General features: G+C 38.0%; 1 long non-coding RNA gene across 4 annotated transcripts; it reads left to right on the forward strand.

Annotated features, from left to right (window-relative positions):
- The first annotated feature begins 2,059 nt into the window (after positions 1-2,059).
- Positions 2,060-22,428, forward strand: LOC310906339. Of its 4 annotated transcripts, XR_014589384.1 has the most exons (4): positions 2,060-2,142; positions 6,632-6,746; positions 9,858-9,981; positions 22,328-22,407. It is a non-coding gene; the product is annotated as an uncharacterized lncRNA (long non-coding RNA). The 4 variants fall into 4 exon arrangements; XR_014589383.1 differs by lacking the exon at positions 9,858-9,981 and having other exon boundaries at positions 22,328-22,428; XR_014589385.1 differs by lacking the exon at positions 22,328-22,407 and having other exon boundaries at positions 9,858-10,944.
- The last annotated feature ends 1,320 nt before the right edge of the window (positions 22,429-23,748 follow it).

The following is a 23,748-nucleotide window of genomic DNA, read 5'->3' on the forward strand; positions in this document are numbered from 1 at the left end:
CAGCAGCAGCTTTCTGTACTTCTGCCCCACACATACACCTACAACATGCTGGATGCACACAGGCTCCACAGCCGGAAGACTGTGCCACAAACATAAAAAATGAACCTGCAATTCACACAGCAAAATATCTCTCTCATGTTACCATCAAATGTACTCTCCTGAGTAAAAATAAAAAGGACAAGCCACCAGAATACGCAGCTGATCCCAAGCTTGCTACTCAGAATATTTTAATTTGGGCATTCTTTTAGACTCTTTCACCTCATTTTGGAAAAAATTGTATCACACAACTCCCCAGTATTTTCTTTATAAATATAGTGCAAATTTTCTTTCTAAATGTAGTGACATTTTCTTGATATTATTTTGTTTCTTACTGTATTTCACTGAATTTGCATGACTAAAAAATTCAAAGCAACTATAAAGTGGCTGAAAGCACTTGGGTTTTTCTGAACATATTTTGTCATACTTTAAGGATAAAAATTCTTATCCAAGATTTACTCAGACAATTTTATGAGGAGCAGCTGAGATAATTTGGTTTTTTCAGCCTGGAGGAAACTGAAAGGAGATCTCATTGTGGTCTTCAACATCCTCAAAGAGGAAGAGGAGGGGCAGGTACTGATCTCCACTCTGTCAACCAGTGACAAGGCCTATAGGAGCAGCATGAACCTGAGTCATGGGAGGTTTAGGTTGGATATCAAGAGATGGTTCTTCATTAAGAGAGTGGTTGGGCACTGGGGCAGGCTCCCCAGGCAAGTGGTCACAGCACCAGCCTGACAGAGTTCAAGAAGTGTGTGAACAATGCTCTCAGGAACAGGATGTGATTCTTGAGGTGTTCTGGACAGGGCTAAGAGTTGAATTTTACAAGGGTCCTTTGTGGGTCCCTTGAAACTCAGGATATTCTACGATTATGTGAAATAACTGAAGTTATTTTCACCAGGTACTTCTAATATGTGCTTCAAATGTTCTTGAAATACCAGACTCAGAAAATTAATTGTAAGGATCCCAGACATTTTTTCACATTCAATGTTCAAGAATGTATTTCTCTGTGTTCTTTACTTCAGATATACCCTTCAAAGGAAGAAAGGAGTCCTTACAGATCTTCAGGTGCTTATGGTATTGACAGCTCTCAAGGTTAAGCACTGAAATTTAAACGTAAGCAGTAGCAGAAAAGAAAATATTTTCTTCACTTGTATCTCTTCAATTTTCAGTGCCCCTAAGAAAATATTCTCTTTTAGCTCTTTGTCCATTCCTTTTGTTACTATACTACAATTACAATAACTATAGCTACTTTTTAGAACTCACCAAAGAGCAATGCAAACACAAATTAAGAATAAAATTTTCCAGTAAACACAGCATCAAGAATTTATCATGCAGGCTACTGCCAAAAGTAATTCTGAAGGCACTTCTGTCAGTACATGCTTCAGAAGACAATAAAACTAAATCTTTTAAGGCAGGCAGTCACAGGCTCTGAAGGATATCACATAGAGCAGAATGACATTTAAAGAGGCTTCAGAAGTTCTGTTAAGTGCAACCTGTATCTAAGTCAAGGCATTATGTCTCGAACTTGCAGCTGTACGTTTTAATATTTTGCTTCAATGTGACATTAACTCCCTTTGGCATCTTTCGAAATCATAAATCCATACAAATCAAAAGTTTAAATATTGTCAAAATAAATAAAATTGTAGTGATGTGCCTGGAGGGACTCTTAAGGTCTTTGATTCCTTTTGGAAACTCTGTCACCAAACTGAGGAGAACTAGGGCTGATTTCCTTCTTCTAATGGAGACAGCACAGTGCTGGGTCCTGCCAGAGCTGAAGCTGTGGGAATGGGGAATGCATTGTTGAGTCTGATGCCCTGGTTAGTGCACAGCATGCCAGTCTTTCTCCCCACTCATCCCCAATACAGTTGCATTGTATTTTTTTAATATGAGCAGTTACACACAAGACAACAGGAAAAGGAATTAAAAACCTGAGGAAGATTTCTCGATATTGTGTCCACAGTCTCAATTTCTCCTGAACCAAGTGACTAATTTGTAACACACAACAGGCTCAGGCTTTCCCTCCCTGTCACTGTTTAGCAGCGAGGAGGAGGAGCTTGCTGCAGAACTGGGACCATTGCCTGCTATTCACCCCACGGGATTTTCCCGGTAAATGGATCAAAAACTTATATTCAGAATTGCAACTGGTTTTTTGCTGAAATGCTAACTTTTTTCCTTACATTTATTTCTGTGAAAAGGTGGGACATCTAAAGAAAACATTTTCATAAACAAACTGAGGGAGGAAGAATTACAAATCAGCTCTGAAGTCAGGCTATTGCTCTAAGTGTGTTGTGCTGTGGGATGAAAAAACTGCCTTATATGTAAAATACTTCATAAACTTTTCATGCTATACTGATGACTAATTAGGACAATCAATAATGACACACTGATAAGTCTGCTGCTCTTACTATCATAATGCGTTTGCAGCTTCATTCATCTGGCTCTGTACTCAGGGGACACCAAACAGATTTTTACTAGACCATTAAGTATTGTTGATTTTTAATGTAGATCAAATAGAACCAAGTCCTACCCAAAGACAAAAAGTTCTAGGGTCTTGAAGCACATACAGAATTTTATCTCTTGTATGGATCCCCTCGCAGCATTAAAAATGGATGGGGAAGCATAAAGTGTGCACACACACACACACACACACAGATAGACACACACATATATATCACATGCATATCCAAATACTGCATCTGTACTTCCCTCTGAATGTGAGAACTAAACAAGGAGATAGAACTATGAGTGAGAGTGAAGAAAATGAGGGTTTCCATTCTTGAAGATTTGCAAAAGTCATCTGGTCATGGTCTTGGATAATCATCTGTGGGTATTCCTGCCTTAGTAGGGCAGTTGGACCTCCAGAGGTTCCTTCTTATCTCAACCACCCTGTGACTCTGATTTTGTCATTTCTACAACTAGAAATAATAACAGTAAAAATCAAAAAACTAAATCCTACTCTTCTGAAATACAAGGCAAAAATTCAAATTTTGTTATCTCCTTAGCACTATTATTATTTCAGAAGAAATAAAAAGAGTAAATGTGGGACACATACAAAGTCCATCTCTCAGTCCATCAAGTGTTCTGACAGCGCTTGTCTCAGAACATGCTAGCAGGATGTAGAGGCATCAAGAAATTGATTTTTTGGATTGCCTTTCCTGCCTGCACCCCTGAGTTAGGATCTATTCTCAACTACAATTTCATGCTTGTTTTTCTTTCTGCTCTGCTTTTGTGCAAGTGGGAATTGAGTCCCTTGTCCTAAGGTGAAAGGCAGCCTTTCCATAGCTACTGAGAGCATCAGAGGAGTCCGCTGACTGTCAGTCAGTGCCTTCAGCTATGACTTATTTTGATGCCATAATTGTCTCATGAAATGCTAAGATCTACAGTGTAGAAGTAAAACTATTATTAGTGAGTTTAAAATGTACTCAGTATCTGCCCACACCTTCAATAACCAAAAGTTCAACTGGCAACTTACCAACTCCAAGAAGAAAAGGATCTAAATTGAAACAGGAAGATCCTCTAAAAGTGTCCTTGCAAATACCATGAAGTTTGTGGCATACAGCCATTAGAGCTAAAGATTTTGCAAACTCTAAGTGAACTCTAAGTGAAAGTGTAAACTAGGACTTTGTTAGCATGTCTCTTGGGCACCAGTACTAAGGATAAATGCTTTACTGTCCCACAAAAGAAAGGGAAAAAAAGCATCTGCAGAAAAAGCAGATGACCAAAAATATACAAAGGGCAGAATGGTTCACCAGTGATGCAGACATCTGCTTGTGTTAAAGTATCACAGAGAGAAAGGTCATGAGAGTGAGAACAAGGTCCCTTGGCCCCACCACTACTCAGTCTTATGCATCAGCATTTCAAAAATAAAATGTTTGCTTTATCTTGCTTAAGATACCTAAAGGTTATAGGATAATAAATTCCATGTAACAAAAGTGGCTGATTGGATACAGAGCATAGGGGTGGCCAAGCCTAGAGCTGTGATTAATCAAATTCAATACCCTATTTCCAAGAGCAGTAAGTGCCACGTTTCAGAGAATGTTACAAAAACAACCTGTCATGGACAATTAAGGGAATTATTTCTTCATGGAGGAAATAATCTTTCAGGCTCTGGGTCCTAATCAACAGAACCAAAGACTGATCTGTGAATCCAGTCTCTTGCTATTTTAAGCATCCCCAGCTTGTAATGTCTTTCAGGAAGTGATCAAAAAGAATTTGTTCAGCCCTGAAGTGTGAAAGTTTATCTCATTATTCTAACTGGATCTGTCTCCAGTGCTATGATATATCTACGCATTTCTTTTTCATCCCTGAATTCCTCATATCACTAATGTTTTATGACAAAATGCAGCATATGGTAATACCTTATATTTGTTGGCAGACTTTAATTTTACATACTTTCAAAGCAGCAGAAATGGAGCCCAGCTCAGGCACCAAATGTGCATGCTGTAGATGCCTTAAATTTGAAGGCTGAATTCCTACAGTCCCTGAGGGAACTGGGTATTTAGTCTGGACAATAGGAGGGTCAGGGTGAACCTCATTGCCCTCAGTTACCTGAAGGGAGGTTGTAGTGAGGTGGGGGGCGGTCTCTTCTGCCATGTCTCAAGTGAAAAGATAAGAGGAAATGGCCTGAACTTGTGCCAAGGGCAGGTCAGATGAGATATTGGAAAAATTGTCTCACTAAAAGAGTGGTTAGGCATTGGAATAAGCCACCCAGGGAAATGGTGGAGTCACTGTCCCTGAAAGTGTTTATGAAGCATCTGGATGTGGCACCTGGGGATATGATTTAGAGGTGATTATGATACCACTGGGTTGATGGTTGTACTGCATGATCCTGAAGGTCTCTTCCAGACTTAATGATCCTGTGACAGCTACAGTTATTTTAACCACGAGCAAAATACAATGTAAAGCAATGGGAAGGTCAGAGGCTGCACTTCAAGGACCAATTTTGAACTTGGTCGAAGCCAAGGCATTTGACTTAAGAACTCAAAAAAGCCAAATCCATAGACTCAAGATACCTCAGTTGGGCTCAGAGGCGACAACACATAAAAACATTGCAAAAATCAGTTTATTTCTGATTTTTTTAAAAGTGAATCAGTTGCCTCAACCACCTCTTGGTGTGCTTTTCTCAGATTGGCATTTTGGAATATAGCCAAGCATTTCTTGAATTGTTCTTGTATCCGTTTATGTGCAAAAAAATTTTCTATGTGTTAACTACAGATGCAAACATGTTGTTGGTGTGCCTAAGCCCAGGACTTGAAGCACCTCTATTGATGTTTAAACAGTTAGCAATTCAGCTGACTGAAGAAGAGAGATTTAGTTCAAAATTAGGAAATAGTAGATAATTTCTAACCTGCTTGTGGTAGAAAATTTTGTATGAAATTTTTGACAACTTTGAGACTGAAAACTTTTCACTGAACTCGTCTGGATTTATAAGTCTCATAATTATGAAAATGAGGTCTGGAATGCTTATTTTAAAGCTTTTTTCTTATTTAGTCAAACACAACTGTAAGAATCTTACAAAGACTCAGAGAACTCATCTAATTACACTCAGTTATAAATCTAAAAGTTATAAATCAGTTAAAATAAAAAATTTGGAGAAGAGATTAGAATATCTAATTAAAATTTTGAGTGTAAATTTCTATCTTACATCATGTGAATGTGGGCTCTATAAAACTCCATAATTTTCTAGTGAGACGTTTTAAAAGGTGATAACATGGAGCAACTGGTGCAAAGAAGGGAGTTGATAGCTGTGTTGTATGCCCGGAGTTTAAATAGGTCATGAGTGTGTCAATCTGCACATGTGTGTGGGGTTGAAAATTTCAGATTAAACTGGTTTTGGTAGCCAAAAGGGTTTGGACAAAATGCATGTTTTCTCCTTAACCAAAAAATTGTTGCAATGACTTGGAAATATCCTCCTTTTAGTTCAGAGAACTTATATTTCAGTCATCTCCTGTACTAGTTCTCCTCTACTGGCTGCTTTCAGTGCTTAACTTCATTTTCAGGTCATTGACAGTCATGATGAAAAGGGATCCTCTCTCACCAGAAAGATGACTCTTGCTTTTGTTGTATACAGAGAGGAATGGCTATTTAAGGCAACCAAACTACAGTCTCCATGAGATATGGAATTGCTTTCAGGTTGAGAAGCTAGAAGCTCTTAGTATGATTTTTGGGGAGACCAAAATATTTAAATTTGTGCTTGAAGAAATATCAGCACTTTAAAATCCATTTCATTTCCATATTTATTTAATTTATTTTGGTAACATCTTGAAATGTGTATCAACTAAGAGGAGAAATATGTGTAGCCCAACATCAGACAAGTGCAGATGGACATTACACAGTTTTGGATGTCAATTTGGGTTGTTAAATTGCACTTTGTTCACCGGTACAATGTGCTGCAGTCACCAGGCACCTCTGCTGTGGTTACACTCCTCCAGAAGCATGGAGCAGCCTCAGCCATGCTTAACTGGGCAGGCTTGCAGTTGTTTGGCATTGCCAGAATGGTGCAGGGACACAAATTGACCACGGGAATCAGATACCGCAATTTCCCTTTCCCACAGTGTAGCAAAACTATAATCATTTTATTTGTGTTTGCTTACAGATGTCTCATTTCTTGATCTTCATTGAAAAAAAGTTTCATGAAGAAACTGCACAGGCCCAGCTGGGGCCCATTTAGTTATTGTGCAAAACCCAGTGTGATGCAACTGGCTGCTCTAGTAAGTTTCTGGCATCTTAAACACAGAGCAAAGTACGAGTCAAGAGGGAGGCTGAACCCTTTCCAGGAAAGCTCTTCCATTCTTATGTGTTGCATACAAAATTGGAGGGAGAGAGTGGTATAAGATTTTTTTTCCATCCCAATCATGATCCAGTCTCAAACTGACACTGCAGAGTTTTAAAGCCATTTCTGTTTACAAATTCCAAACACGTGGGACCTACACCATAAAAGTGACAATGGTGTCACAGCTGTAATATCTGCCAGTTCCAGTGGAAGCTGGGCAATTTTCTCAGCTCAGAAACATGAAATTTGCAACCTCAGTTCACTGCAACCTTATGATCTCTTGGTTTATATACCTGCCACTATGGCTTACTTTCATGAACTCAAGTTGAAATTGCTTTAGTGCAATAATGTCTGGTCTATTAACTTACAAATTGTCTTGATCCTTTGAAAATGGCAGGAGTTGCATTCCTCAACTAAATCAGTAAAATTATAATAATAAAAAAAATCTCTTTTCTCTTGCACAGAAAATTTTAGCCTACTGCACAGTATCTAATATGAACTCTACAGCACAGGGAAGGAAATCTATGCTTGGTCTGTTTGGTAAATAAACCCAGAACTCAGAGCATGCCTGAGCCACAGGGACCAGTTTATTAGTTAACAAATTGTAAGGTTTCAGGGAAGAGAGGTGCCAAGTCTGATGACTATCTGACGAGGAAATTGCTTATGGAGAAAAAAATTAAATTTGCTTTAAGTGAATGTTTGAGCAAGTTTCATTTTCCCTAAATACTTATGGCAGAAGAAAAATTAATAACATATCTACAGAAAGGGAAAACAAAACAAAAGAGAAAAGATTGTGAGTGATTTTCTCTGAAATTACGAGTTATGAACCTGAAGTTCTTCAAGTAAATACTGTAATAAGTATATTTTCTTCAGTAGCTACCAAGTGCTTTTTGAAGGTACCCAGTAGGCAGATAGGACATACACCTACAGACACCATTCAGCCAACTGTAACACAGAAGAAATCAAACTGTTTTTCTCTTTCTGTATTTTAATGCAATTGCAATATTCTTTTGATTTTAAAAATGACTTTTTAAAAATATTTAAACTATTTTTGTCTATTTCTCTGGTTGAAATTCTCTTTGGGCTTGAAGTTAAACTACAATTAAACTCAGAAAAGACATCATGGATCACTTCACTATACCTTTAGGAACATCTATTGGCATAGCAGTCACATCAGATGAAGACAAGAAATGATAAACTTTGTAGTGGGTAACTTAAACTTCTTATTTTATTTTATTTTTAATTCTCTTCTTTATTATATTTTCTTTTTCTCCCAAAGCTTTGTACCAAAGCACACATCAAAGACAAAGCCTATGACGAAGGATATCCGGTGTGATTCTTCTCAGCACTCAGTGGGCTCTTCCTAGCATCTCCCAGTTGCTTCTTCCTGACTGTATTCATTATCTGCCTTCAAAGCATTCCCACAGACCTCCCTTCTCAGGAGGATCTAAGAGTTCTTACACAGCTCCCGCTGTGCACTGGCAAAATCTATTTGAGACTGCCTTCACCAATTTGTGTGAGCAGTTTTGCTTCATATATTTCTTCAACATTTTTTAAATTTAAATAGCAACTTTGGTTTATTCAGCATACTCTCATAATTAGTTTCCTCCTGGTTCCTTTTTGCCTCTCATTTCCAAGTGGAAAATTGTCACTCGGAGACACTCTTTGTTCTAATTTAAGAGCAAGGAGCTTCCAAATTACCTGGAAGGATTGACACTGAGTCCAGATGAGCCTGACTTGAAAGCGAAGACATTCCAGCTTTCTTTCAGCTCCTTGCCAAGTTATCCTGCAGTCTCGATTGTTTATATGTGACTATTGACTGAATAACACCAGTGTACCAGGGCTGAGTTCCCAGTCCATCAGTGATATATTCACCACATGACACTCCAAACTTTCCCAGCCAGTCAGCCTTTCAAAGTAGGGTCAGATCAACCAGCTCCACAGAGAAGGCTCGTGCAACTGCACTGCTGTTCATGTAATTTTGTACCTGTAAATCTACTTGCCCAAGTGTGGAAAGCTACACTAAACTCTCAGGAAGCTTTTACTTATGCAACTATGAGATGGATTGCAAAGCAAAGTGCCCGTTCGCTGAATCAGGGCTGCCATCTCACTCGTGATGGGAAAGGACATCGCTATGAGAATTTACACAATGGAAGTGGTGCGGTGCAGCAAAGCTCTTGGAATAAAAGAGTTTGAAGAATTAATAAGCTTGTTTTGGGGCATGTTGATGGCAAAGGATTTGACTTGAGGCTACTCATGTCTGACATTGTCTTTGCTTGCACTGAAAATATTCACACGGAAAGCATTTTGCCCAGTGTAAGTAACTCACAAAGACGACCAAGAGCAGGGTATCTCAGGCTGAATTCCCATCCGTCCCCCTTTCTCCTTTGAATAAATGAACTTCCTTCCACTCTGACAGACTAGGGAGATTAATTCAGCATGTGTGTGTGCACAGTACACCTGGCGGGCACGATAAAGGCTGGCTCAAAGAGCTAAGATGAAACAAAGGCATAAATAATACTGGAGAAGGACAAAATACGGACAGCCATTTAGTGGTGACAATAATTACTTAAGTAAATGAAAAAACTTTCAAGAAACAAGAGGAAGATATTAATGAATATTGAAGGCTGAAACATGAGAGCATGTTAATTTGCCATATGAAAGGTTACATTCCTGTATTATCTTGCTATGGTATGGGAATGTCTTTTAAAATCTGTTACAGGACAAAATGTTACTGGTTAAGGGCCTATTGATGCTCAGATGGACTGAAACCAAGAGTCTTTTCATTCACTCAGGGCACCTAAAATGTTTTTATCATTCCTGAGCCTAGCTACCAGCATGGAAACAAGCAAATAGCATAAAGCACTCCAGATACCTGTAAACACGGACAGTGCAACAAAAGCTCATTGGACCTAAACTGGAGTTTACAGAGACTGAACAGCATCTCCAAAGATATGTGTTAGGTGTCCAGATTGCCAGAGCATTGTAAAGTCAAGTGAATGTAAATAAAGGTCCAATTAAATTGAGTACATTTCATTCTATATTCAAGGGATGCAAAACTTGGTGCTTGACATGATGGCTCTGGGATGACTGTTATGACACAGAAGAAAAATCTTGACTTTATCATAGATGGTTCAATGAACAGTTTTCTTCAGTACCTACCAAAATAGCAGGTCAGTATTCAAATTAATTAGGAAAGGAATAAAAAAAGGAAAAAAATCCCCAGACTTTATTATGCCCCTATGTAATGCATAGTTTTCTTAATACTCCTTGTATATCAAAAGTTATAGAATGTAGAGATGAGCTGAAGAAGGGCAAGAGGAGTGATCTGAAATAAACAATGGCTTCTACACGGGGAATGATTTCATCAATTAAATCTCACCAGCATAGCAAAGGTACGGCTGGAGGCAATATGACAGAGATCTACACAGTGATGGCAACAGAATAAGGGGCAAAGTGTTACATCCACCCGTTTTCTTTCACACTTTCCTAGATAACAGCCTTTGACTGACATTGGAAATAGTTTATGGGTTAGGAAACGTGGATCTAATTTAATTCAGTCACATTTAAGTTTTTGCCTGACATATCACATGAAACTCAGCAGCTGTAGAAGTTACATAGCTCAGTGCTGCAAAACAGTGTTATCAAATGTTGGGGGAGGGGGTTCTGCCCATTTGATTAGCTCATATTTAAACCTGAAACAAGTCCATTCTACCTGAATCCAGAGTAAAATGTGGAAACCATTTTATATTACAGCTAACCCCCTTCTTGACAGGTAGAGGTCATTCTTGACTGGTATAAATGACATAATCTTCATTATTCTCTTACTTGCACTAAAGACAAATGCAGCAGCCTCACAAATCCACAGTTAGTTGATAATTTTATCTGTCTGCTTTTTTTTTTTTTTTTTCCGATTGTGCTGAGAACATACATATCTCCAACACATCCCATGTCCAAGAAAGGCCATCAAACACGACCTTTAAATCCAGAAAGGGTTTTAGAGTGTTTTATATTGCAGACATTCAAAAAATATGATACAGGCAATGTTGAACACAGTGGTATCAAATAGTTTCATTTATTGCAGTGATTTGTTTCAATTGCAAGTTTTACCTGGAATAAAATTAGGCAACGAACTAGCACTTACTCACTTGACATACTTTAAATGGTCCAGATAAATGCTCAACAGCAGGACAAGGGCTGTTTGAAGTTAACCAGAAGATCTCTTCTTTGTTCTCACATCTGACTAATCTAGGTTTGATATCAAGGGAAATCATTTAAGTTATTCAATGCTGGAGAAAGAGAGCCTGTATTAAGAAGAGGTAAGTGGGAGAATTCAATCTTATGGCAGTTAAATACTATTAAATCCTATAATCTGGCATACTGGGTAATCCAAGAATGTTTGAGTTTGAAAAACGATGACATATTTTCATTCTAAGCTATCACAAGTGATGAAAGAAATTATAGTTAGTTATGAATTAACCATAGTTAATATGAATATATTTTAGCAACTCCAGTAAAATCCACCAAGAATTCACTTTTTAAATATAATTTGGAAATACAAAATCTGCTCCAGAAAGAAAGAAATTATACAGAGAAATTTTGGTAACAGGGATAAAATATTTGTATGTAGAAGCTATTTGCTCTAGTATAATGAGCTATATCCCAGTAGCACTCATGGGAATGCAGCACTGGAAGGGACAACCTGATCTCCAGTAGCAAGGACAGTTTTTTGCAAGTGTCAGCAATTAGTAAATATGAAAGAGTTCACAGAACATCTGCTGTCCATTATTCACACAAGACCCTTACAAGCCTGTGTTAATTTGAAAGCCTTCTCAGTTCTTGGCCATCTTCTACATTGTTGTTGTGAGGAAGAGATGTTATGCTTTAAAATAATCATGGGATAATAAAAAGCACAGGAGTAGGGGCAGTCTGAGTGCAGAAGAGAGAAACCAGTAACTTAAATTATTATTATTGTTATATAATTGTTTTTCCCATTTTAAAAAGTCCATGTCTGATGGGAAAAAAAGCCTTTAGGAATGAGAATTAAAGTGCAGCTCACATGCATCATAGAAGGACCAGAGGTCTGGCTGCCAGAGATGTTTGTGACTCGGTCTGCTCCTTCCACTTCTAACAGAATTCTGATGCTTTGTGGCAGTTTGGAAAGATCAACTAGAGAGGGGATTATCCCAGTGATGTTGTCTGAATGGTGGCTTTGATCTGAGATACCCACAGCCTCAGGTTTTTCCTCCATATTTTCCTTATGCCTTTAATGTTTGAAAGGAATAATCTGTGAACTTCATACCACATAAGAATACTTATTCTCTTGCAGAGATAATGCTGTTTAGCTGTTTTCAGACATTGGTATTCCTTATTTCCCCACTAATGCAAGTCTGACCTCTTTATTGTAGAGTTTCAGTCTGGGTTTTGGGGGCTGATTTTATCCTGATTATTTTATCTTTCATTTTCATTCAGAATCTTCAATCCCAGTGTGAAAAATTATTTTAAATTATTTATGTACCGTCATCACTACCCTTCCCACCACTACCCCAATCCCATGTGAAAGACTGCAAAGAAACATGCCAGCATTTTCTGGAATCACAGAGAATCATTGAATTGCTTTTTTGAGTGTCTGGCCTCTTTTAACCCTAGAAGTTAGGCTTTTAAAAAAAAAAAATTAAAAATTAAAAAATGGTAAGCATACAAAACCCACAGGAAATCTATTCATTCAGTGAATCAAGCATGCAGATGCTGAGCACAAGTCTCAGAGAAACTGGAGCTCCCATGAACCTGGTTTCCCTATAGGTACTAAAACTTTGGGTCCTTGCTTAGTTCCAAAAGTCCTTCTAAGTTTCTGCTTTTCTAGAAGCAAAGCCAAGTATTGCTCTACAACTCCAGGAGTTTTCTGCCCACTTAAAGTCAAATTGAGCTGAATCAGTGTCTCCATCCCAGCCAAGGTCTCTCACCCCTCCTGTTGCCAGCTATTATTACTATAAGTCTAAATGTGTACCTGTATTCTATACTAAGTACATTTTGTTCCATGAAGACAATCACTGCTGCCTCATCTCCTCTGCCATAAGCTGTAAACTCCAGCATGCTATTCAGGCATGTATATGGATGTGGGCAGCTTTTGCCTGGTTTTGTATGCTTTTCATACAAAAAAAAAAGATTGTGGAAGACAGACATGTTACTAATATTCTGCATATATGGGCACAACTCCTTTTTCTGTAGAATCTGAGAGGGACTAAAGGCCTCTGCATGGCTTCTGCAGGCTCCTGGAAAGCCTCTACCAGCTGTAGTTATTTAAAAGACTGTTGCATGGCTTATTAAAATTATATCATTAACACCTTGTTATTCCACACTACTTCATTTTCTCCACTCAGCTGAGGGCAAGACTAAGATCCTCCAGGCCAAAAATCATCACCTTTAGTCCACCTGTTGCTCTTTAGAGTAATAGCACTGTCATCACTTTCAAAGGGAATTTAATTCTTCAGCTGTGTGAGATTACCATTCCTTTCACTCAACTGTCTCAGGCCATACAGTCACCTCTGAAGAACATATCCAGCTTCATATGATGAGAACTTCTTGTGCCTTTTCCTCTGTATATGCTGTCATGCTCAAAGACACCCAGCTCTATACATCCCAAGAGCAGCTAGTTTGAGGAAACATAAGCCTCAGCTTCCTTAATTCCTGGTGTTAGCAAGAATCTACTGTTGTTTAATTTTGACCCTTCATCTCACAATCACTTTCATATGGCAAATTTCTGAAAACTTACCTTTTCCATAGACTGTATTACTGATTTCCAATAGATTATCCTTTTTATATTAATATACATCTATTTATTTTGCTTTGGTCTCAAAAAGTGAAAATCGGTACTTTAACAGGATTTAAAACATTTACATTTAAAACCATGTTCACTCATCAGAATTTAATGAGCTTTTCTACTTTCTGATCTCTGAATTTATTCCACCAACTCCCACAGCTTTGTTCATGTCTACATTTTCTCCACCATTTTTCATTGTAGCAATTAAAAATGCATAAACCAGGCCTTCATTGACATAGGAATATATCAAGTTCTTTTTTTTAATCATGTGATGAAGCAGAAGAAAGTGTTGAGTACATTGTGTTTGCCATAACAAGCTGTCTTGTGATTCACATAATTCTTGAGAAGCTCTTGTAGTGCAAATATTACCCAGGTATTGTATAATACCTTCAAGAGTCTAGCCCCAAACTTGCTGCATACAGTGAATAAAGTCACTCATGTCTTGCACACTGGATAGAAAGGTACAGGATACAAAGATATCATGCTGGTTTTTGTAGTAGGAGTGCACATCCAGGTTCATCCTATCCAGGTTAAAAACTCTGCTCATTTGCTAGGACTTCAGGTCAAACATGGCCCTGCAGTTACAGTCTCAAAATAACACATTCATGTGTTCTGGTCCTGGAAGGACAAACAAGCTCCTTGCACTGGTTTCTCAGAGGCATGCAATTCCTCTGAGAGAAATTCATAGACAGGAAAAAACAGCATCTGTCTCTCTCAGGGTCTGCAACCCTGTTCATCCAGAGCACGGGGACTCAAATGGAAATTGGTTTTGGTCATAGCACAAGAGATCTCAAGGAAACCAAGTGGGACACTTCACACACCCTCTTTGGTCTAACACATCTTTCACAGTCCTTGTAACAGGGGTGTTGCACTCACAAGGATGAACTCATGTGGTCAGTGAAGGGCAGAGTCCCATGGCTGTTCATGGGAGAAGGTGTTTCTCAAAACAGCCAGCCCACCTCTAGGACAGTTCAGTCCTGAGTCTCAAGGATTGAAACTCAAAGGATAACACTGGAAATTCAGTTCATCATTCTAATGCATACTCAAAATTGCACACACATAGAGATTATTTTGGCACACTAATATTTACTCCTACTCTCAGCTCTGGTAATGTCTCACTTCCACTGGTAATAATTACCTGGTTTTCTTTTTGCTCTGTCAAAATGACTAAAATATTAAAATATATGAAATTTTCTTGCCCTTTATAGCATGTCTCTGCTCTAAAGATACCAATCATCCTTTTATCTCAGTTTTATATGGATTACCATAATTAAGTCAAACTCAATTGTTACCAGTTTGCTCTTAGCTTGAATTGTAATGCTGCTCCTCCTTCAGAGCTCAAGGAGGGCCATGGTGTTTCAAAATCTTGTGTTTCTCCCAGTTCAGCTAGGGGGGGAAAAGACACTACCCATGTCTTCAAACTTTGTCTTTGTGAAGTGCAGGAAGTCTCAACAACATGATATGAGCTGAGACATGGCTGAGACTTTGTCTGACTTGTCTTTGAGGACCTTCTGTTCTTGGATATTTCATAGTTACAATCATATAATAAAATGCAGGAAGCTCATGTTGCTTAAAGCCATGACAAGGGCTAAAACAACTTCTGGGAGGGGGTTTTAACGTGTGAGTTTTCAAAAAGAAAAATAAAGTATTTGAAGTATTTGTCCCACTACACCCCATGGAGGAATAGATACATAACTGTACAAGCACAGCATAAGAGATGTTTACACAAACAGTCCAGAAAATGACAAGACTTTAATTTTTGGTTCAGGTCAATAAAGCGTGTACTGGTAGTAGCATTGCTCATTATTGTGATACTAACTTTTGTTCATTATTGTGATACTAACAGCTTGAGAAAAATAATGTTATAAGATTTTTAAAAACCGTGAATGGTCTTAGCCCAATAATGGAATTAAAAATCACTATAGATGTGTATTAAATTCAAATTTGTGGTGACAGACAGAGTACTGTTATCTGTCCCTAAGGCCCAACCTGATGGCTGTGGCACATGAGAAGGCACAAGCAAAAGTCAGGAAACAAGAAATATTTTCAGTGGAGATGAGGCTGGTACATTCTGCACTGGGTCTCCAAAAGGCACCAAATGTCTCAGCAGAGGATACGTTTTCAAAGTCACTACATTTGGCAAACTGAAAAGCTAAGTTTACACAATCAAAGCTGCCTGAAGCATAGTAGCAGATGGCATTGCAGACAGATGCTAGAGAAAAATGTTATTTTCTGCAAACATATATAAGCACTGAAAAGCCATTTAGACAAAAACGTTTTTCTCTCATGTACTAGTTGCTAGCTGCTTTTTCAAAAACAAAGCACAAACCTAAACTTTTACTTTTCTTGAAAAATGGATAAGACAAAATAAAACCATGTTTTAGTATTAAGGCATTAAGACTGAAAAATGAACAACCTGGGTATGAGTTCTGCCTCTGTTTCTCTCTCTTTTGTTAACGTTAAAATATTGTATTAGGAAAAAACACTGACTTCCAAGTTTAACAGTGCTGGCTTACACCTTTCCTGAGGACTGCCAGGTATGTGAACACAAACAGATTAGAATCCTAATGTTACACAGTATTTCTTAGGCTAGGTAACAACCCCATCTGCTACAAAACTTTATTTACATGTAGAGCTGTTCATTGCTTCTCTCCTAACACAAATCTTGTGATTAAAATAAAAATTTTCTACAGAATGGAATATCAGAATATCCTCAGCCCTAGAGAATCAGTTTTCTTTTTCAAACATTGACACACTTCAACAATGTCATATTATACATATATAACCATGTTAAATGTGATGTGTATTTCAAGTTTACTGTTAACACATAGCACATTAACCATATGCTTTTCCACTGGAAATGAATTTTAAGGTAATTTATTCTCATAACATTGTTAATGAAATCCCTCTAAAATTCTTCTGATTTAAAAATCTCCATTTCCTAATGGAAGATGATTCCATGCAGTTGTGTGCTGGACAATATAAGTACTTCATTGTAGTGATGTCATTGTTATTTTTCACAGCCTTATTTAAAGACATCTATTCTTCTCATCATTTCCCGTCTCTTCCCCCCATGCCCTCAAAAAACCTCCACCCAAACCCAAGAAGAGAATGTATGAGAAGAAATAGAATCAACATTGTCCTCTGCTGCTATCCAGACTCTGTTAAGGAAGGAGATGATTTTTAAAGCTTATTCCTCCGATGGAATACATCTCTGACCAGAAGAAATCCAGGCTGTTTTTAACAGCCATGTCTTTAAGTATACCTATAGTGGAGACCACATTTCTAACTGGAAATTACATTTTAGAGGAAAGGCAGGATCCTGCATTTAAGGGTCCCGAGAGATCAAATTTTCCCCTCTTGCTCTTACTTTGTATAAGGAATCAGTAACTGGCTAAGGTCTGTTTAGTGACAAAAAACTACCATGCATGTTTTAGCTTGTTTTTCTAACTTACCATTTTAAAACAATGTTGCAAATACTATCAAGATCTTTTGATGGCTTGCTGATTTTAACACAAGCAGAAGTAGTCCAGTTAAATTTTACATGGACTAGACAATTTAATCATAAAATTTATTACTTGTATTTTCTAGTCACAGTAAGCAGGAGAGATAAATTAGAAACTTCAGCAAACTTAATACACTGTTCAGAAATATGAAGCATAATAATTCTTCTCCTTAGTAAAAGCTATCAGCACTTAGGGTATTAAGCTTTTTGTTACAGCAAAAAAATCCATCTGACCTTTACATTCATCTAATCTATTGGTATATTTTAGTATTTTTCTTGCAAATACCATTGCAAAAGGAAAATTTATGGCAGCTTCCAAATATGTGTGGAATTAAATCTGGCTTAAATCTTTTCAGGGTAAACCTCATTAGGAAGTGGTCAAGAGGAATCATTCCCAGTACTATTAAGCAGACACATTCATGAGACCTACTCTCTTTTGCAGAGAAACAAGCTTTGTGGTTAATATGTGAAAGATGATTCAGAAGTATAAAAGGCATTTTTAGGCAAAGTAACTTAGCATGTCAAAAGTAAAGTTCTTGTGAAAAGCTGTGAATTAAATGAGGAACAACCATAAATTCAGTCTCAAAGTATCAATATGCATTTTTTAATTTCCTTTTAAGATATATAGCATCATATCAGAACCATATTTTAAGGCATATATTTTAGCAACTCTATGGCAGATGTTTGGTTTTCATAAACCAAGCATATGGCTTACATTTAAAATAAAGCAGGTGCAGAGACTAATTATACTGCAAAACAAAACCAGCATGTTCCTGTATGCAGAATTACCAAAGTCATCATCCTTGAACTAGATCTGGCTACTTAATAGTGTTCATTAGTTGAGAACAGTTCCCAGGGCTGTCTATTATGGCAATTTCCAAACCATCTTGTCCTAGATTGGAAAGGGAATTAACACATGTTCAAACAAAAACTGCAACAACACTTTCCATTCTCAGAATAAAAAATGAAAAAATGCTCTTGAATTTTCTGGTACATGACATAGGCAATCAATATAAAAATAATAAACAAACAAACAAAAGGGAACATGCTTTCTTGACCACAAGCTGTTGCATAGTAAACGGTTCCTTCTATTGGTTCTATTAAGTAAAGAACCTCCTTATAACCAGTCTGCCTCAGACTCTGTGCCAGTGTGAGGATTAGGAGGAACAATAAAGAAAACTGTGTTTAAATGTATTTCTATGAATAAAGATGAACTATCTCTCTTCACTTTTTGCAGCATTTTTCTTGCTTTCAGGGAACATCTCTATGAGCAACTTCCACCTTAATCAATCCTTCTCCAAGTGCAAAAGAATGCCTTCCAGTTTCTAGGGCAAACATATATCTGCACATCTGCTCATTCACAAAATATCCATGCCTTGATGCACTCGAGATCCCTCTTCTCCAGGTCACAATTCACGTAGGGCCAGGAGCACATTTTCAGAGCATCCACGGTAAGAAAAACCCATATGCTGAAAGGCACACCCATCAAATGCTGTGTAAAACATGAAGTTTTGTATTAGCACCTGTGGCAGAGATTTGGTACACCTTCTCTAACCTACAGTGCATTCTAAGAAAACATAATGTGAACTTCCCTTCTCTGTTCTGTTCTGTTCCTTGTCCTTACAAGAACCGCAAGGTGCTGAACTGACAGGTGATATAGACAGAAATCTACCATACAGACATTGGAAATCTTGTGCCAATTATATCTCCCCAGTTCCAGCTGGACTAAAACCAAAGGGGTGCAGGACTCTTGCAGCCTGATGAATGTATCAGGTGTCCCAAGGCATCTCAAATGACACTGATGCATGAACACCTGAGTACTGCGCCATGATTTGCAAGCTGACAATCTCAAGACTATAAGGAGAATGCTTTCTTGAAGGAATATCATCTTCAGGCTTTGGTTCCTCTCACCAGCTGGTTTATGCTTTCACCTACATCACTGGTTCTTGGCCAGGAGGGAAAAAATTGCTCCATTGGTAAGCCCTTTGTGAGCTGAATTTCTAGTACAGACTTGAGAAGCATTAGCACAGCCCTTTCCAAATCACACACACAGCTGAAATTGTGCCCAAGGACTGCCATTCTGTACCCAAGAGAATACAGAAACATCCTAGATGGGCTTCCTTCCTTTTAAGCCAGTAAGTCAGCATTTCCAATATTATGATTCTGGTTGCAACCAAAACCAGCACTGAGAGTTTCCAGGAGAAGCCAAGCCAAACAACAGCAACTTGAATTATGGAACAAAAATTACAGGAAAGGGAAATTGTAACTGAAAGGTCGATCATATTCTAAATGGATCCCTAGAAACAGGAAAACATTGCTAGCAAGAATGTTGGAAGTAGTACAATGAAAATACATTAAAATAAGTGCCCCAAAATTTAATCTTAGAACCCTTTTCTTAGCAAAATTACAAATTGCTGATAGGATAGCTCTTGTGCTGCATCCTTTTTGCTCTAGACTGAGTTGTTAAAGAGAGAGTTAATCTATTTAGGAATTGTAATCAACAATTGTAATCAATTGTAAATAAAAGTATAATAAATGATAGCCTAGAGTTCACAAAACAGAAGAGCATTTTTTCAGATAAAGACCCAACTCAGCAACCTCATAAAACATTTTTTAACATGATTAATAATTTAAGCCACATTTATATAAGATATGTGTTCTAGTGATTATTGTAATGTACAAGTCTACCTATAGACCCCAATGAGCCAAACCTTTGGAAAAGTGATGGATTGCGTTTAATGTAGGACTAATTTTCCAGGTCTCATTTACACTGCATCCTTCCTGCAACAGTGAATCATGAAAGCATTTAGCTTGATATTTTGAAATTCATTTGCTCATGCCAAGCAGCACTGTGAATAAAGATAATATTAATCAAGTATCCATTCAAGTGGCAACCTGTCAAGACAGATAGAGTTCACGGCTATATTTTTTTGCTGAATGTGCATACATACTCCTAGGATTTCATCAGAGCTGTCAAATTACGTCAGCTCTAAAATTTTGAGTATATCCTAGCTTCAAGCTGCCAGAATCTGAGCTTTCATTCTTCCTCTTTCATGCTGCTTTGTCAATTTTATTGCATCTTCTACTACAGGTTTGTTTGTCATCGGTAGGAAGAGATTGTCATATCTTTGTTCAATTCCTTCTTTAATAATTCATTCAAAAGAGAAATGAATGTGACTGTTGATTATTTTCTAAGTTCCTCTAAAATATGACGTTTGCTTAAGCTTTGGCTGAGAAAAAAAGCTATATTTGCATGTAGTGGTACAAGTACCTCTCTTAACTTCCCTGTCAATACAGCAAACTTTCATTTAAAAAAACTGTTTGGAAGGTACACTTGCATATAGTTTACAAGCCAATTCTGTATTAAACTTTCCTGCCAACACTAGAAGGAAGATATCTTTTTGCCTGAATGGTGGCATGGAATTTTGGACACTTGTTCATAAATGTAAAGTGTCTACAACAATAATTACAGTAACCAGGGACTTTGGTAAGCAGTACTGAAAGAGGAAGAAAAAATTAATTTGGAATTAAATCCTCACCCTGCTCTTATATACCCATATTAAGAGGTCAAGCGTCTCCTGCTAAACAATCTTAAGGTAGCTGCTTAAAAACATGAATAAGCTCATTTTTTTTCCCAGTGTCAGGCCATCAGAAAACACAGCAGCACTCATATTTGACCGAGGATTGGATCTGGCATAGTCTTACCCTTCACACTGTGAATTTAAAAAGCAGGCATGCTAAACTACACACATAACATGGCAGAGAAAACTCACTGCAGCAACAAAATGCTGAGTACTTAAAACATTAGGACCATTGGGAATTTACTGAGTGCAAGCATTCACTCAGGCTATAGCAGAAGGAATATTCTAATGTGTTGCAAATGTTCAACCTAAAAGGTAGCAAGAATCAGTCTAGAATGCATAAAAACTTTAAAAATGTTAATTTTATCAAAATCAATGATGCTGGAGAAAGCAATTTTCTGTAAGTTATTTCTTAGGGATCATCCTTTATTAGTATCCACACTCTATAGTCCATTAGAACAATCACTTTCACAATTACACGTAAATTATGTTCCGTATTTCTGCCTACAAGCTATTCCTTACTCTTTTGAGTTCCATTCATCCTTTCCCTTTCTTGAAACTTGACCTTTCAGTCAATGTATTCATGAGTGCAAACACATCATAATTTCACTGTGAAATATTTCTGCTTGCAGTTGTTTAGAAAGATTCATGTCTAAGATCTGTGCTTGGGATATAGAAAGCAGAAAAGAAACAAAAGCTAAAAGAAAGTGGGGGAGAGAAGCCTTTCTGTGAGCAGGGAGGGAGGATTTGGAGGAGTTGAAATGGGTTCTGACCCATGGACAAGGTAGGGGAAGCCAGCTGAGTGACAGGGATGGTCAGGGCTGGAGGTACCACCAGGGACAAGATATTTTTATATAGAAAACTTACTCTTCAACATACCTTTAAATTCTCATAAGCCACAATTTGAGTTGTATGTGTAAGAAGCAGTGTAGGAGGCACCACTGTAACAGATGGAGGAGAAGCCTCACAAGAAGCTGGAATGCAAGAATAAAAAGACAGTTTATGACCTTTGGAAGCAGTTGCACGCAACCTGGGAGGACTACAAGGATGCTGTGAGGTTATGCAGTGAGAAAATGAGAAGGGACAAAGCCCAGTTAGAACTTAATCTGGGTATTGTCATAAAAGATGATAAAAAAATGTTTCTATAAACACACTAGCAACAAAAGGAAGGCTAAAGAGAATCTTACTCCTTTGTTGGAAGCAGGCAGAAAATGTGGTGGATGAGGAAAAGGCTGAGATACTTCATGTCTTCTTTGCCTCAGTCTTAATAATAAGAACAATTTCTCTTCAGGTACCCAGCACCCTGAGAGGGATGGGACTCAGCCAGGACAGCTGACCTGAACTGACTGAAGGGAAATCCCATACTACAATATTGAGCTTTGCAATAAATTTTGGAGAAAGGAGGAGGAAGTCACAGGTGTTACAAGTTATGTCATCTGCCTTCCCAAGTAACCATTTTTTGTGCTGAGGTGCTTTTTTCCAGGAACTAGATGAACATCTTCTTGCCAGCGGGAAGCAGAGAACAAATCCCTTTGTTTGTGCATGCAGCTTTCCTTCACTAATTAAGCTGTCTTGATCTTGACCCACTAATTGTTTACACTTTTGTCCTTCAGATTCTCTTCCCCCATCAGATGGAAGAGTAAACAAGATGAGGAATTAGCTGCCAGCCAGACTTAGCCCACCACCACTGTCATAAATCTATTTTTAAATAGAGCAAAATAAATAAAAAAATCTTCTCCTCATGTTGTTTCTTACCATGCTTAAATAAACACAATGAGATGGAAGGGAGTAGCCAGAAGATTCTCGTTTTCCTGTGAGGCGATGAATAAACACTTTCAACATTATTCCTACTGAAATAAAACTGCATTGGAAAACAAAATTCAGACTTGGTAACACTATATGTGAGCATTCAAAAACCATTTTAGTCAGTCATAATGCCACCAGGTCACAAGCTACACAAGATTTCCTCCAGATAAACCACTGTTGGAGTAACCTCATAAAGAGGTTCTTTGCAATTTGGGATGAAAACTAATCACCCTGAAGAACACAATCTGCTCAAGCATTCCCAGGAAAGCACAGAAGGATGTCTCTCTCCATCTGTGGGTACTGCTGCCCTTCAGAGGTGACACACAGGACACGTCCGGGGGGTGTCTGGAAGGGGGTGCTCTGCCTCCTGTTTGGGAAAGCAAGACAGAAGGACAAACACATGCAGCCTGTACCTCACAAGTCCACCTGGGAAATCTTTGATGGCTCTTCAGCCTCACTAGGCTTCTCCTCCCTGCCCCAAGCCTCTTGTTTTCACTAGACAAGAGTATACTTTGTTTTTTCTCCTCACAAACAAGCATCATTGCTATCCTAGACCTGTCCATCATTTCCTGAGTTTTTAGTAGGAACATTTACATTCAAAAAACAAAGCTTCACTAGTCAATAAACAAATAAAACATAACAAACCAAGCAAACAAAAACTCACAAATTCACAGAAGGAACTCCAGCCAGATCTTGTCTCACTGTATTTCCCACCTATGTAGGGACTGTATTGGCAAGACACTTTCCCAGCTCTCTTGCTGGGGTATCATCTCTCCACACACAGTGATGATCATCATTAGAAATACTTCTGGTTCAGTGGAGCTGCAGTGAGAGCAAGCCTCCCTCACTCTCCTATCCTTTGCATGGACTAAAATTTGTCTGAAAAAGAGCAGAATTTTCCTTCTGTTTGCACCTGGTTGTCCTTTCCATTGAACAGGCAAATGACCACTGAGCCTATATGAGGGAAAAAAGTTGTCAACCAAGTCATTCAGGCCATGTAGACATTGAACCAGGACAAGGAGCAATCTTGGTAGGGAATTTTTTGGAGATAGGAAAAAGGTATTACTAGCAAGAGAAAGCCAAGTATAGGACACAGCATAAGGGAGAGGAGACCTATACAGTGTCACCTCATTGGAATATACTATTTAACTTTCTGCTCAAAAGCAAAAAACAAAACAAAAACTTGCTAGACATTGACAAAGTGTCTTCTAAAAACTGATGTTCTAAA

This window comes from Zosterops lateralis (genome assembly GCF_965231275.1).
Source record: "Zosterops lateralis genome assembly, chromosome: 2".
Taxonomy (NCBI): Eukaryota; Metazoa; Chordata; class Aves; order Passeriformes; family Zosteropidae; genus Zosterops; species Zosterops lateralis.